At 43.2% G+C, this 13,152-nt stretch overlaps 1 protein-coding gene across 1 annotated transcript in view; it reads left to right on the forward strand.

Annotated features, from left to right (window-relative positions):
* Positions 1-3,303: 3,303 nt before the first annotated feature.
* Positions 3,304-13,152, forward strand: part of tenm2a (teneurin transmembrane protein 2a) — a 349,743-nt gene continuing 339,894 nt past the window's right edge. The window contains exon 1 of the mRNA XM_077236049.1: positions 3,304-3,601. The gene's annotated coding sequence lies outside the window, so the exon portion shown is untranslated. The remainder of the gene's footprint in view (positions 3,602-13,152) is intronic.

A 13,152-nucleotide genomic window follows, 5' to 3' on the forward strand; every position in this document is an offset into this window, starting at 1 on the left:
AGCACACAGGGTTTGGACACGGATTTCTGTTTCAATTAAATACTTTTCTTGGAATTTTCTGTTCATCATAGAATCCTGAAAATACATAATCAATAACAAGAAATATTTCTTGTGCACCAAGTCAGCATATTAGAATGATTTCTGAATGATCATGTGACACCGAAGAACGGAGTAATAGATACAGTTGGTTGGTCTGGGAATGCCCCCGGGAACACCCCGTCACATGATGTGAATTTAGCCCGTGGGGAAAAACATTGCCTTGGCGCTCATTGAAATACACGCTACAATCATGCCGAAGAGGTGCTGTGTTGTTTTCTGTACCGCCAATAAACAAACAAATTATGAATTGGTTCTACAACCTTCCTAATAAACACACAGAACCGGAAAGGAGGACAAAAGAGTAATAAATAGTAGTGTAATACTTCTGTGATGTTCTGTAATACCTCTATAGTACTTCTATGGTATGTCCCAAAATACTATAGTTTTCCTATAAGATTACTATAATATTTTGTCCTAAATACTACAAGAGTCCTATAGTTGTTTTTTCATAAGGGATGTCTCATTCACATTAGCGTTATCAGCTGAAGCTCTTGATAGGCCAATCGCTATGGTCTACACTCAATACAGACTGCAGTCTGTGAGTTAGGATAACTGTCAGCACAGTCCCTCGGCAACCAGCTCGTACTACTGATCACCGTTTTACAAAAGGATTAATAGTTTGGAGTGAAGCATACGTAAAATTGGTAAGTGACAAGGTTTTATGGAGTTATAGCATGCAACATATGATTGAGTAATAGGCTAATGTTACCGGTAGCTACCGCAATGTCTTACCTGAGATTCAAAAAGATATCAAAATATGTCTGGAAACGACACCTCCGGCCATTTGGTCGGGTCATTGACCCAGTTTTTAATTTAAATATGGGCAATCGTACCCTATTGCAGTTAATTTAGGAATATATCATTGCCGGTCGGCAGGCGTCAATGCTTCACAATAAGACATTTTGTCATTCAAAATACACATGATGTTTGCTGTGTTTTCCCCCACGCCCCCAAACTATGATGCGTTGCCGACTGTATGCGTGATACTAAAAATTAAGATTTGCCATCATAGGAAAAAAAAATCAAAACCATTTAAAATACAAAATATTTCACATAATTACTATATTTACTCTGTTTGAGATGTGTGTGTGTGTGTGTGTGTGTGTGTGTGTGTGTGTGTGTGTGTGTGTGTGTGTGTGTGTGTGTGTGTGTGTGTGTGTGTGTGTGTGTGATTTTAAGGATTGATTAGATATTTCTCAGATAAACCTGCTCCTAAACTGAATCTGCAAACAAAGTGAACTTAGTAGCATAAAAATCTATAAATATTCCATATTCAGTGCGCTATTTCACATGCATATGTATGAGTGAGAATTGAGAAGTGTATCTGCTTCATTAGACTAGGTAAGTGCCAGCACACTTACTCATGCCTCTCTCTCTCTATCTTGCTTCTTTGGTTTAACTTCATGTGAGTCACAGTTGAATCGACAGTTTGTGACAATAGGTAAAAGTGGGTTTCAGTTAGGACAAACGGTCAGTGTTGTGGCAATGCTGAAATTGTATCTTCGAGTCGAATCCCTAACATACCAGGGATTAAAGCCAACTGATCTTGGTTGTGGGACAAGGAAAACAACTCCATGCTGAGCAGTGTTGGTTTGAAGCAGAGAGAATAACCTCATTGCGAATCACAGCTTGGTACATAACAGTTTCTCTCTCACTGGCCTCTATCTTGTTGCAGGTGGGGGGCACAAACCAACATGGACAAAACTGAATGCCTCCCCATCTTTGTCTCTCCGAACAAATCTCAAACCAGAAGACATGCTGTGCCATAACCAAACCAGACAATCACCAGTAGAGTGTAAGAAATGTTTGAAATGTGCATTTCAAAAAGCAGCCATGGGGTTTTTTCTAACAAGGTGGTCTCAAATAATCAAGCTTTAATGGTCCCTACCTATTGGGAAATCTGCTGTTAGATTTTTGTTTGGCTTTGAATAACGCAGAAATTCTCTACAATGGCTCCCTCGTTATAGCCTGTAATTGCATCCCATTTTGTCATGCCCTGTTCAAATGCCTATTAAAGTAATGTCATTGCAGGTGCATTAATGAAAAACAATCAGTCAAATTGCTGTCACCTTGTTTGTACACCCCGTCCCCACTCATGACAAACTGTACCCTAGCTTGTATGCTAGGAAATGACTTGTCAGGTATAAGAAAATTACTGTACTGTTCATGACTTGTGCTAAAATGACTAAAATGATGCTAAAATGACACATCCCTTAGACAAGTGAAAAAATTCCATAAACTCAATTTGGGGGCAGCATGCGATGGCAAATGACACAGGTTTAAACCTTGGTGCATTCCCCTAGACAGTGACGGTCATTACGACTGTCAATGCTGTTGGAAAAAAAAAGATTCATATGCCTGCTTGATTTGCTCCAAGTATCAGAATGTGACAAATAATAGATTTGAAATGCTGTTTTGAATGGGATTTGTGTGTTGTTGATAGCATTGTCTGCAACTTAAAGATACTTTTGTATTGAATGTGTAATTGAACAAATGTAAATGTGATTTTAAAAAAGTATGAGAGAATAGTAATAGAACAGTGAAAATAGCAGTTTTGTCACTAGCCTTGGTACAAAATAACCCCTTAGATTAAGTTATTACACAACTCTGTGGAATTGTTCATTCTCATGGGTCATTTGTGGCAAGAGGTCAGATATTTCTGAATAATGGTCATTGTCCATGACAACGCTGTACAAGCACTAATCTCCCCTTGTTCAGCTAACACTTAGTTCAAGTCAGATCAATAATCCATGTGCATGTGTTTATAAGCAGGACCATGATCCCCCTCTCAGGGTTTATTTGTGATAATGACCTGCTTATTGTCCCTTACATGCATAACGATATCCAAATAATTCCGAATATGAAATGTACTGATGTTTTTTTAGACTCCCCCCAAAAAAGGAGAGATTTTCATTCTTCTCACATCTCAAGCAGGTGCACCCGCATGCGGGGCATGTACCTGAGGCGCGAGCAAATTCTCTTGAAGAAAAACAGTTGAACTATTCTCTACCATTCACGATGTTTAATTCGATTCAAAGGGCTGTTTGTCAACTTATAACTCCCGTCAGCGCTAACATGTATGTCCTTGGACAGATGCATGAGCCCTCAGTCTTATGTATCAGTCAGTTGTCCCTCAGTGTGAATGGTAGCGTCCGATCTCCCTCACACACGCTCATTCAGCGCGCGCCTCTGTTTCGCTTAATCAAAGCAGAAGGTTGTAGAGACTCGCGATCTTCCGTGTTTAGCCGTGTGAGCATTTTAGTACAGCGGGATCCCAACGGGCGGCCATCGTCTACCTGACTCTCCTTTCAGTGTTCATTAGGCATTCTCTTCGTTAGGCATTTTATCCGTTGCTTTTAAGTGTGATGTTATTGGCTATTTTTAAAGGAATTGACAGCTATCTTAAGAAAAGTATTGACGACTCGTCGGCTTTGCGTTTGGAAGGTGCTCCCCGAGGGAAATAAAAGTTTCCTTCGGGAAATGAACAGGCTGTTCAGTGCAGGTAAGATTTTACGTGTATGTCAAGCTCTGCGCTTTTGGCAGTACACGTCTATATATACCTGAATGTTTTCTACACTTGTATGAATGCTGGAAATACAACTTAACAACCGTGTCGGTTCCATGACAAATCCTTTTGATGAAACTGACCCTGTCGTGTGATCTTACTGCTAGTAATGTGGATCTTTCTCGCTGGTTTCATCGTCATCCTCCTTATTTCTGGTGCGGAATGCCAAAACGCGCCGACACTTTTTTTCTTTCTTTTTCTTTCTTCTTTACAATTGTCTCTGACGTCCAGTGTGCAGATTTGTCTTTTTTATAGCTAGATTGTTGAGAAACATAATCGAGACAAGCTTACAGTCCGTGACAGTCCAGTTTATGGAGACCGCATACCGACACTGACCATCTATGAGAGGCGCGCACTCGTCTCGCGGCGTGCCCGCGGTGAATCGTCTGACCCTCTGCACCTATTTCCCTTCCGGCTGTTGACAGCGACGCATAAGGTCGTGTATCATCAGCAGTTGGAGAATATGCCAGAAATGGTTAATGGTGTAGCCGCATTAGTGTTTAATGTTATGTTAAGGTCAGAAAAGGCAGATACCTTATAGTGTTTCTGGGGTGGGGAGGCAGCGTGTAATTGATAAAAGTATAGCGAAATATTCAGTGTTTTGCTGTTATGCAATTAAAGGGACAGTTCATGCAAAAAGGAATTTTTTGTCATTTAGGCCATTTCACAACTCATTCACAACTCTGACTTTTTTTCTTTTTTTTTGGTTGACACAGGAGAAATTCCGAATAGTGTTTTTTTCCATGTAAGGACAATGAATGGTAGCCTGGTCCCACCAGACTCCACATTTCATTTGTAGATAGAGTCTGGCACCGTTACTCTATTGAAGTCTAAAACTATTGGATCTTCCCAGAGTCATCTGGATCTGCCATAACCAATCGCTAACGTTTGGTTGTGACGTATGCCTAGCCTTTGCCTTAGCCATAGCCAACTCATTCACCACCAACGGAGCAAGCTGGAAAATCAAACTTTTCCCGAACCCCATGGGGAGGAGGGCCACAACATCATGGCCACCAACAAAACTAAGCAAAGATTGTTCCAGCTTTAACTTGATATCCGGCAGCGTTGCCACAACGGACCGAATGGCTTCGCTTGCATCTTTCTCCGCTGCCATTACTGAACTACAACTCAAAATAATGCACGACATCAACGTCATCATTCTCAGCCACTCTCTCTGTTCGCTGATTGGCCCAGTAAAAAATTTATCGGAGAAAACCAAAGACTACAGCACAATCCCAGACCTCGTACTGAAGGAAAATGAAAATTGAGTGGAAGTACGTAGGAGGGCGGAGCCAGGTTAAATGAATGGTGCCTGAATATGTCAGAACGAATGCAAAATCATTATACAAAAATCATTAACTGTGCTAGATTTCCATAGAGCATTAATGAGAATACATGAGAGAAGTATTGATCTCCGATTCATAGGGGCATTAAAAATAGCATAGCATTTAGCATTTAATTGTCAGCCGGACAATAAAAAAAATAAAAATAAAGGTTATATTCTAAGTGCTACAGGTACCACGAAAGTTGTGCCACATGTTTAAATTGCTGTCGAGTGGTTAGTTGGGTTAGTTCATCCTTGCAATGAGAAGTTCCATATTCATGTTTTGCAGTGATGGTCTTAGACAGTTATGTGTGTTTGTACATGGGTTGCCCTGTGTTTGTGCTCTTTATACAGATAAATGGCTGTGATGGTAAAGTGCAAGCATGGTTCTCATTCAACTTTGAAGTGATGCATTATACACAGGTGTAATTAAAAGGGTTAGTTCACCCAAAAATGACATTTCTGTCATTAATTTCTCACCCTCATGTTGTTCCAAACCCGTAAGATGTTCATCTTCGAAAGGCAAATTAAGATATTTTTGATTAAATCAGAGAGGTTTCTGAACCACCCACAGGCATCAACATCATTGCAACTTTCAAGGACCAGAAAGGTAGTAAAGGCATTGCTAAACTAGTCCATGTGACTACAGTGGTTCAACCTTAATGTAATGAAGCCACAAAAATACTTTTTGTGATCCACCCTACGGCTACTAGTGACCAACTGACTATGACTGGCTGTGTGAACGGGATCACGCCAGGGTCATCTTCCTAATAAGTGTTGACTGTCCAATAGCATCACTACAAAGTCAAATTAATTATCTTTTTCTCTCTCTTTTTGCTTGGGGTTGTTTTTTTTTGTCGTCTCAGAAGAAAGTGGAATGACTTTACTGAATGATTAAGAATTATAGCTGTTATCATCTCATGTTATAGTATCTCACCTGTCCCTACTGTTTGAAAACTTTAAAATAGGTGAGTTTAATGTACTTATTGATATTGCTGCGCTACGATATGAATGAAGTGGTCCGAAAAAAGATTGGAAAGATCAAGAGATGGAAGCTTGTGCTATCTCCCCCCGATCCTTCCCTCCGCCTGATCTCTCTCTCATGTACTGTATCTCTCAATTAGAGCTCAAAATCAAATGGATGCAGAGAAGAGATCAGCTGAGGGCGATGAAGTGCGAATGTGTGATGTTTGAACAGAATGAGTCAAATCTCCTTCAGTTTTCACAGATACAGACTAACAATCTGGTTAGTCCTCAAAAACCCAAATGCAGTTTACTCATGTGAATGAACTGTTCAAGGGGATGAAGATTGGACTGATTAACCCACAATCCAGTTGGCACCTGCCAGGCCTCATCCTCTTGGTACCTGATGTGTGTGTGTGAAAGGCGACAGAATATTTAGATGTAAGCTGTATAAGTTTAGATAACTCTCAGCGCACATACACTCTGAGCGGCTAAACGGCTTTAACACCGGACAGCCGTGCATGTCATACACAATCCCTCATCCTGGCCCAGTTGGCACAATGTAACTCCAGCTAACATGGCAGAGCAAGCAGTGAAGAGCAGCTCACACTTAGTAGTGCACACTCTCACTCGCTCTCTCTGTAAGTGTGTGTGTTTGTTTGTGCGTGGCCTTAACCCCCTTAAGCTCACACACTGGCTCGTTGCCTTCTTTGGGCCGCAAGCAGCACGGCTCTTTCCACGAACTCCAAAATGAGAGCAGATGCTCGACTCAACCCGGCTCTGCTGAGCACCTTTGCTGAATGTAAACTCCTTCTGTTTGGATCCTCCTTTACCCTGAAGCCTTGGTTGGTAAGAGTGCCATTTTTCACGCTAAATGTAAAGACATGTTGACAAACAGCAACAAATGTCCAACTTGTTAAAATATATGTTTTAGTCTCATATTCTTTGTTCTTTTAGGTCAGTGGCTTTAATGGGACAAAACATCCAAATAGTCACCACCAATATACACTTAGCATATTATACACTCAGGGATAGTTCACCCACAAATTTGCTTCACCCAGAGCATTTAATCACCACAATGTACTGTAATTTCAAACCTGTATCACTTTCTTTCTACTGTGGAACACAAAAGAAGATATTTTGAATTAATTCTGGTTGAGTAAATTATTTCCGAATTAAAATTTTGGGGTCAAACATACCTTTAAGTACTGTGAGCAACATACTGTACACACAATACCATATTTCAATGATCATTTTTCCTGTAATTTAGGAAATTTTCCTGTAATGTTCCTGTAATTCATGCTGCAGCAAGAGTCTCATCAGTCCCTTGATTGGCACATACACTGCAGAAGTAACATTTAGAAGTTGTGCACTTATTTATTTATTGTGTGTGTGTTATATTAACTATATTCTGTCTCTATAATTTTTTATGTGTGTACACACAATTTCAGATCTGGGTTAGCTCTGACAGTATTTATTTATACCCACACTAGCGTCTACCAGATTTGAGGACACACAAGACCATCAGTCTTCATTACTGTCAACATAAGCCTGAGTCTTTTCAACCAATTAGCATCATTAGGCAAAACTCTAGTTCAAGCGTATGTGTGTGCGTGCACGCATTTTTGTAAAAGTGTTTGTGTACGTATTGCCGTGGCTGATGTTGCTAAGTCGGTTTGCAGTTATAAGAGCATATGAATCATTATCAAGCCCCCCTCCCCATTCCTGCGTCCTTCAGCCAGGTCCGTGGTGTGTGATAGAAAGCTGAGAATGAGACCAGATAGAAAGGGTGTTTTTCCGAGGTAGGGAGATGCATTAATGGTTGAGCTTGTGTGTATGTGTGTGTGTTCACGCTTGGTGGTCACTATTTTGGCTGTTGACATGGCATGAACTGCCAGATTTGAAATGCTGCCTCAAAGGAAGTCACAAAATGCTTCTGTGTGGTGTGTTGACACATTAGGTGTATGGCTCTCCCGTCGAGCACTCTGACAGATGCAGCCCATGATTCCAGTCCTCAGCAGATTAAGAGATTACAGGGTTGGGTGGGAGTGTATAATAACCCTAATGCATCTAAAAACGCATTCACACACATGCAGCTGAGAAGATCAGAGTTCTGATGAACAATATCTGTCACCAGCAGCCTCTTCAGTATCTCTTTATTACAGGTCAGGCCGACGGTGTCCACGGAGTTAACAAGCTGATAGTTTTATTTCTAGTCAGACCGGATAGATGCGGCTTACCTCAACTCAGCACAGCTCAGGTTGCTGTCGATAAGCTTTAACTAGGTGATGGTGTCAAATCCACGACCCAGACAGACTTACAAGCACGTAAGAGCTTGGATGCAACTTTTAGCACAAATACAGTCTCTCTCGCACTCACTGCTGCAAAGCAGGATGGGATTGAGGCAGGAATGCACAGTAACAGGAGAGTTGTTGCTTTAATAGGGCACTCTGAAGTGGACATCAGCAGGGGCCGGTTGCATAAACCTCTAAGACTAGTCTTACAAGCTAGACATCAATTTATTTTCTTTAATACTGTTCATAGCTTTTTTAAATCAGTTACAGAAAAACGTAGATTAGCCTAATTTGATACCAAAAACCAAGACTGACTGCCCCTGACTAACTGCTAGTGAGTCATACTGGAACTTTAGACACTGTCTTAACATAATGGCTGTTTATGCAGCCGGCCTCAGGGCTTAGTCTCTTAAAGACTATGTAAAGTCAAAATCTAAGTTTTGTGGCTTTTAGTTTGTTCATTAGCTTTTGAAATATAAAGATTACAGTTTAAAGTCAGTATGTTTTTTATAGATGTAACCCTTTTCTCAACCCTAGTGGTTAATTTAAATGTTTTACAAACAAGAAAACCCTGGATTCCCGGCAGTTGAATGTTGAATTGGCCGGAGGTTAGTTTCTTCTTTTATCAAATTATTAATAAGCGCACGGTGCCTCCACCAGGGAATAATAAAGCAAAATAATCTACTTATAATTTACTTCCCCAGAATGTTAGATTCTTGTTTTTTCCAATTAATTTAAATAATAAATCAAGACAGCAATTCTAAATAAGGGAAAAAAGAATAACAAAGATTTATTAATTAGACACAAATATGAAAAGATTAGAATAAAATAAAATAACAAAGCGTTGAAAATGTAAAGATATCGTTTTGTTCAGTTGTATAACAGTTTGTTCACTCTTTAAACAATTAAGTATGCAACAGCCTAAATAATCTCTGATTATTCTAAATTATCACCCTCAAAACAAAATTATATACACTCTCCCTTCTTATTTCAAGGGGGGAAAAAATACACTGGATTATTATTGACAACTCACAATTACTCCTTTTGATCAATTTACACAATTCTCAGAATAAACAACCCAGTAACAACACAATAGATGAGTTTGATCACAGTCTCATAAAAAAAAAACACACACTTTTGGCTAGCCATCGGGGCCCAATCGTTGGTGCACTTTCAAGGGAATGGATTCAAGTTAACTCAGTACATCAAGAGTATTTGTAAAGTGATCACTTACGGCCCGAGCCACGAACAGAACAGTCATGCAGCCTCGCAGCAGGGTGAAAGTCCAGTCCAAACGCAACGACAACGCAGCTTGCGATGAATCTCATCCCCCAAACACTGTTATGAGTCGTTTTGAAGTGCTTCTTGTGACACTGATGATGCAGCTGTCGTCCTTGATGCAAATTTTTCCTCACTATAACTCACAGTTAATGCACTAACCAGATGACGCAACCCAACGGCAGAATGGGTTGAAATTATAATACTGTAAAAAAAAAAAAAAATCTATTCCTGGGTCCCAGGAGGATATATATATATATATATATATATATATATATATATATATATATAGACAAAACTCCTGCCTAGTATCAACTAATGACAGACAAAAACACTTTCAGACATATGATTCACACAGAGGCTGAAGGCACAGAAGCTGTCGCGGTTGTGTTTTCGGGTTGCTTTATGGTTTCCTGGTCGATGACGTTCCGTCTCTCCATTGGACTTATTCCATACGTGCTTCATGACGCAATCACGCAGAGGGATTCCCACAGCGTTTGAAGCAGCTCGAGTTCACCTGGAAAGGGAACTAATTTATATGAATTGAGCGGTCTAGTCCAAATTTTCTGAAGAGACACAATCACTTTATATGATGAACAGACTTATTTTAGGCTTTATTCACATAGGAATAAACATATAAAAAACAGTGTGTTAAAGGGATAGTTCACCCAAAAATGAAAATTCTGTCAGTATTTACTCACCCTCATGTTGTTCCAACCCTGTAAGACCTTTGTTCATCTTCGGAACACGAATTAAGATATTTTTGATGCAATCTGAGAGCTGGATCACTCCTCCATAGGCTTCTTGAGGGATTGAATTTGCAGGCCCTGAAAAGTTATTACAGACATCGTTAAAATAGTCCAAGTGACTAAAGTGGCTCAATCTTAAGTTTATCAAACGACGAGAATACTTTTTGTGCGCAAAAAAAACAAAAATAACGACTTTATTTCAACTATTCATGTCCTTCTCTGTGGGCCTCGAGTCAGTTCACTAGTGTAAAAGCGTAGAGCTTCTATTGTTGTACGTCACACGCATAGTGTGAGCCTAGATGTGACATAGCTCTACGCTATTACACTAAGTTAACTGACTAGAGGCCAACAGAGAAGGAAATGTATAGTTTAAATAAAGTCGTTATTTTAGTATTCTCGTCGCTTGATAAACTTAAGATTGAGCCACTGTAGTCACTTGGACTATTTTAACGATGTCTTGTCAAGAAAACCACACGGGAAGCAGATAATCCATGAGCAGTAGTTTCTTTAATTAAAGGGCAATCCAAACTCGTAGTCAACATGCAGGGGTCAATCCAAATAAGCCATCAAAACAATAAACAAAACAGGAACTAGAACAAACACAGACCTGAAGTGGTGTGACACAAACTAAGGAGTCCGTAACAAATACAAAAACAGACAGGGTATTTATACACACAATCTAACAAGGTGATGGGAAACAGCTGAGTGCAATGAACTGATGAGTGACAGACAGAATACTGGGAAATGAAGTCAAATGGGAAAGACACCGTGAAAACGAGGACCTCTAGTGACAAACAAGGGAAACACGACCAGACACTGTGACATGTGTCCGGCCAGGGCGGTGAAGACCCCTCGGGCGACCAGGGCGGTGAAGACCCTTCGGGCGGCCAGGGCAGTGACTCAGGCGCAGGAACAGCAGACACCGGCTCAGGAACAACAGCCACCGGCTCAGGAACAGCAGACACCGGCTCAGGAACAGCAGACACCGGCTCAGGAACAGCAGACACCGGCTCAGGAACAGCAGACACCGGCTCAGGATCAGCAGACACCGGCTCAGGAACAGCAGACACCGGCTCAGGAACAGCAGACACCGGCTCAGGAACAGGTACAGCAGACACCGGCTCAGGTACAGCAGACACCGGCTCAGGTACAGCAGACACCGGCTCAGGTACAGCAGACACCGGCTCAGGTACAGCAGACACCGGCTCAGGTATAGCAGACACCGGCTCAGGAATAGCATACACCGGCTCAGAAATAGTCACAAGAACAGACACAAACACAGATACAAACACTGGCTCTGGCGCTGGAACAGGCGCTGGCTTTGGAACAGACATTGGCTCCAGCTCTGGAACAGGTCTTGGCTCTGCCTCCGGCTCTGGAACAGGCACTGGCTCTGCCTCCGGCTCTGGAACAGCAGACACTGGCTCCGGCCCTGGAGCAGACACTGGCTCCGGCCCTGGAGCAGACACTGGCTCCGGCCCTGGAGCAGACACTGGCTCCGGCCCTGGAGCAGACACTGGCTCCGGCCCTGGAGCAGACACTGGCTCCGGCCCTGGAACAGACACTGGCTCCGGCCCTGGAGCAGACACTGGCTCCGGCCCTGGAACAGACACTGGCTCCGGCCCTGGAACAGACACTGGCTCCGGCCCTGGAACAGCAGACACGGACATGTCCAGGATCCGAGCCAGACGCTCCAGATAGTCCAGGTCAATGAAGGTAGACGGCACTGGCTCTGCCTCCGGCTCTGGAATGGGTACTGGCTCTGCCTCCGGCTCTGGAACAGGCATTGGCTCTGCCTCCGGCTCTGGAACAGACAATGGCTCTGCCTCCGGCTCTGGAACGGGCACTGGCTCTGCCTCCGGCTCTGGAACGGGCACTGGCTCTGCCTCCGGCTCTGGAACGGGCACTGGCTCTGCCTCCGGCTCTGGAACGGGCACTGGCTCTGCCTCCGGCTCCGGAACGGGCACTGGCTCTGCCTCCGGCTCTGGAACGGGCACTGGCACTGGCTCTGCCTCCGGCTCTGGAACGGGCACTGGCTCTGCCTCCGGCTCTGGAACGGGCACTGGCTCTGCCTCCGGCTCTGGAACGGGCACTGGCTCTGCCTCCGGCTCTGGAACGGGCACTGGCTCTGCCTCCGGCTCTGGAACAGCAGACACTGGCTCCGGCTCTGGAACAGGAGACACTGGCTCCGGCTCTGGAACAGGAGACACTGGCATGTCCAGGATCCGAGCCAGACGCTCCAGATAGTCCAGGTCCATGAAGGCAGACAGAACGTGAACAGTCTCTGACTGGACAGACGGAACATGAACAGTCTCTGACTGGGCAGACGGAACGTGAACAGTCTCTGACTGGGCAAACGGAACATGAACAGTCTCTGACTGGGCAGACGGAACGTGACCATTCTCTGACTGGGCAGACGGGACGTGAACAGTCTCTGACTGGGCAGACGTGACGTGAACAATCTCTGACTGGGCAGATGGAACGTGAACGGTCTCTGACTGGGCAGACGGAACGTGAACAGTCTCTGACTGGGCAGACGGAACGTGAACAGTCTCTGACTGGGCAGACGGGACGTGAACAGTCTCTGACTGGGCAGACGGGACGTGAAACATCTCTCTATGACCTCCTCTACGGCGACCTACACGGGTCCCGTGGAACTTTACCAACCGGGTCCCCTTAAACAACTCCCTTCTCTCCCGCTCGGTGGCTGGGGAAGAGATGTAGCAAAACATACCGCTGGATTGTTTGTGACGGATTCCTTCTGTCACGAAAACCACACGGAAAGCGGATAATCCATGAGCAGTAGTTTCTTTAATTAAAGGGCAGTCAACATGCAGGGGTCAATCCAAATAAGCCGTCAAAACAATAAACAAAACAGGA

The sequence above is a fragment of the Siphateles boraxobius genome, unplaced genomic scaffold (assembly GCF_051911475.1).
Source record: "Siphateles boraxobius isolate OS27281-9 unplaced genomic scaffold, OSU_SipBor_1 2, whole genome shotgun sequence".
Lineage (NCBI taxonomy): Eukaryota > Metazoa > Chordata > Actinopteri > Cypriniformes > Leuciscidae > Siphateles > Siphateles boraxobius.